Raw genomic sequence first — 4200 nt, forward strand, 5'->3', positions numbered from 1 at the left:
GGCTGTGGTCTGCTCCCAACGACCCCCCTCCCAGCCCAGCTCTTTGGCATTTGAGGGCAGTACAAGACTTTCACATTGGAGGCAAGGTCCTTTCTGTCTACACACGGGTCCCCTTCTTCCTCGAAGTTAGAAGCCTAGGATGTCCCTGTGTCAGCCAGGGCCTGGCAAGAAGCAGGTGGCATGCTTATTCAGACCATTTGGGGAGAATCTTTACACAGGGGAACCCATAAGGAGGGACAGCACACCGGGCCTGGTGACCGCGGGGGCTCTTCCCACCCTAGGTTGCAGGGCCCAGAGAGAAGCTACCTGAATTTGGAGGTGAAGAAGACCAATCTGACAGGGGAGGTGGTCTGGGGAGGAGGAACCTGGGAAATGCCCACCCAAACACTCCCAGTCTTGTGCCGGGGCTCCCCAAGCTCAAAGCCACCCAGAAGGCAGAGTGATGTGTTGCTATATCCATGCAGGGGACCTGCTGGGGGAGGCGGCCAGAGCAGGTGAGGGAGGGTGCAGAAGAAGGGATGGTCAGCTCCCTGTGCCTTTCTTGGGACCTCTCCACCTCACTAGCCACCTTCTATCTCTCCTTGTACCAGTCTTCATTTCTCTTATGGCCTCACCATCTGCATCTCTTACGGACTCGCCTTCTCTTGGATTACCTCCTGCTATATCTTTCCTATATGCCTTCCCGAAGGAGGGCAGTGGTGGAGGGTTCCATGCCCCTTTCCCAATCGATGGAGTTGTAGGGGGATCCAATAGTTCTCCCACTGTCGCTGCCAGTGCTGGAGGAGGGGGGTCAGCCAGGCCCTGGAGACCGGCTTCATGTGACTCTGTGCTTCCTTCTCCACACTGCTCTAAATGAGGCCAGTCAGGACTAGTTTCATCTTATTACTTCAAGCACTTCCTCATCCACTTCCTTCCTTTCTTCTTGCCGCTCTGGCCTGGAATGAGGGAGGAGGAGTGGCAGAATCTCTAGTGGCCATGCAGGCCCTAATGAGAGCTCACCCTGGGTGCCCAGCCTGCACACATGCTGTGGGGCGCCTGCGCTCAAGGAGTCCCGCCAGGTGGGAGCTGGACCCACCATCCATTCACTCGGTCATTTGACAGAATGTGCCCAGGGCCACCGCGCCCGGGCCCTGAGCGAGACCACAGTTGTATACATAGCAATGAAGGATTTAGTGTCTGCTCTTGACTGATACAGATACCCTGTGTACTGTGGCACCGTGCATAGCTCCTCTAAGCCTCAGTCTCCTCTTCTGTTAAATGAGGGTGACATCTCTAACTCCAGGCTTGCTTAGGGGTGATGTGAGATCACAGGGGGCTGTTTAGTGACAGCAGCTTGTGCCCCATCCATATACATAAAAGGTAAAATCTCAAATGGAAGGCAGGTCCTCCCAAATGGGAGGCGAGGATGCAGACCTCGGACAGCAGGGGGAGGGACAGACGTGGACCCAGACTTCCAACTTCAGCTCTGGTTTTAAATGGAATAAAATAATTCCCAGAATATCCCCTCTAGGAGGCAGGTCCCCTTGCGAGGTCACTCCTAGTAACAGATCTTACCATGGCACAAAGAGTATTCTGCTCTCCCAATCTGGGGATGATCTATACAGCCAGCTAATGCGAAATGAATTTTCATGTTATTTTTGCTTATTTTTTAAGTCCATTGGGTGCATCATGGCTGATCGCTGTTCTGACATTTTTCTCCCCTCATTAAGGAAGATGCCCCTGGTGAGTTACCTGTGTCGGGCTCAGAGCAGAAAATAAATATCGCTGGCATCCACTTTCCTGTGCTCTCTGGGTGTAATTAAGAAAAAGGCACCTGCAGGAGACAGAAAGAACAGGGCGGAAAACGGCCAAGTGGTTACGCTTCACAAGAACTGTAAAACCGTGGTCTTTAAAACCATCCAAATGCCACCCCTTCCACGGCCTCCTTCCTGACTTGTTGGGCCTCCCTCCCTCCACCTTTGCATCCTAACATGATTCCGTTCCGCTGTGGTTTGCTTTCCTTTAGCATCTCTCTCATCCTGCTGTGGTAGCCAGCGCTGTTCTTCCCTCTGTCCAAGGTACCGGATTTTCTTCTGGGGACCCCCCGGTTCCTGGGAAATGCATGCAATCTGGGTGGAGCCTGCCTGTGCCCCAGGAGAGAGCCCAACCAGGGCGGTCAGACTTGTCTCAGGACTTGCCAGAAAATGCTTCATAAAATACTCTTGGGCTGAGGCTTAGCCTGGGGCCCCCATGGCCGTTTTGACATCAAGGAGAAATTGTCTTAAGAAAGAAGCCAGACAGGGGTGCCTGGCTGGCCTGTGTGACTCTTGATTTCAGGGTCTTGAGTTTGAGGCTTACATTGGTGATAGAGGTTACCTTTAGGAGGAGGAAGGGGAGAGGAAGGAGGAAGAAGGGAAAGGGGGAGGGGAGGGAGAGGAGGGGGGAGGAGGAGAAGAAGAAACCGGACAGCTGAGCGTCTCCTGAGAACTTGGGACCTGGTGTCCATTGGAGCCCTGGGCCGGGAGCCTGCTGGATTTTGCAGACGGGCATTAGGGGGCCCTCCCACCTCGCCTCACTCTCGCTGTGCCCAGCCCCTGCCTGTGGTTCAGGGAGCTTGTCGGTGGGTTTGTCTCCAGATGAGGCAGAGCTGACACCTGGGGCACAGTGCTCAGGGCTGCAGCTCAGGGGCGGTGGTAGTGCACTGGTTTCCTGTTTTACACCCAGAAGTGTCCATAAATGGCACAGCACCTTCAATGAGATGAGCCCCCACTTCTTGCAGGGTCTGACACCCCCACCAGTGGTCTCAGAACCCAGGGTGTGCACTGCAGTTCATGCCTGGCCCAGCTGACCTGCTTCGGGGCCACACTTGTCACCTTCACCTTGGGCTTCTGTCCTACATCTCTGCAGAGGGCTTTGAATCTTGCATGCTGGGTCTTCTAGTTTTGTTCTGATGCCCCTGTCCCACTTTGGTCCCCTTTCCCCTCTCTTGTCTTGTCCCCTCTCCTCTATGACCTTTAATCATGTTCACCAAATTGTGAGCCTCTACTGGGCACTTGGTGTGTGCAGCCCGAGCAGAGGTTTCCCTGACACCCACTCCTTGTGTGACCTGAGTTCCCGGTGTTCTCTCTCAGGGTGCCCGGTTCTCTTCCTACTCTTTCTCATTGTTAAGTGCTTTTTCCATTTACTGGATGGATTCATTGCTGTCTCTTCAGTTGTCCAGCTGTCAGAAGACGGAAACTTTTATCGTTTTTTGCCTTAACACTTACGTCAGGGACTGGCACACAGTAGGCCCTCAAGAGACATCCATGGCATGGCTGTGTGGGTGGACGTGGGTGGGCCGGGCCCCGGCCTTGGTGCTGGAGCGCAGCAGAGCAGAACGGGCCTGCAGCTGCTCCCACAAGGCTGGGCATCGGGTGGGCGGAGTGCGATGTGGTGAGGGCAGACCTGGGCCTGCGGACACCTGTGGTGCAGAGTGTCATTGTGCAGCCCAGACCCAGAGCTCTGAGGAGAAGACGTGATGCCTGCTGGGTGGACATGCTCACCGGCTAAACTCTTGTGGCTGAAACACAGGGGATTTCAGAGAGATGTAGAAGTAAGAGGATGGGGAATTCTGTCGACTGTTTGATCATGCTCATCTGCTGCTTTGGTATCTGGTCCCGACTCCCAGGGAGAGAGTCAGCTCCCTGGATCCCTGGGGCAGAGGCGGGCTGCAATGCCTCTGGTCTGTCCTGCATCATGTGGCACAGGGCTGGGCTGCATGACAGGTGACTAACACTGCTCCTCACCCACAGGAAACGGCTTGTGTCAAAGTATCCCATATGCAGCCCCCAGCCTCGGGTCTGGGGTGAGTGTGGGGGCACAGTAGCCCAGTGGACGGTCTGGCATCAATCTAGTGTGACGCTATCCAACAAAGGAGGGTTGATTTAATCCCAAGGGGCCAGCTCAGCAGTCCCTGCCTGTGCTATTCGTGCCCCCAGGGCCCCACACATGAGGCTGTTCTAGCTGGAGGAGAAGCGTAGGGTTTGGGTTGAATCTTACCATTTAGCGGTGAGCCGTGTGGGCAAGCTCCTCGACTTCGCCCAAGCACGCTTCCTGCACCTGAGAAAACTTCCGGGAGGAGTCGGGGGCTCACCGACACCTGGGCCCACAGCGAGCCTGTGTCCCCATGGCCACCGCTCGCCCTGGGCTCAGGGCTCCTCTGCCGCCTCTGCTGCGGTGCCA

Source organism: Suricata suricatta, chromosome 16, assembly GCF_006229205.1.
Source record: "Suricata suricatta isolate VVHF042 chromosome 16, meerkat_22Aug2017_6uvM2_HiC, whole genome shotgun sequence".
Classification (NCBI taxonomy): domain Eukaryota; kingdom Metazoa; phylum Chordata; class Mammalia; order Carnivora; family Herpestidae; genus Suricata; species Suricata suricatta.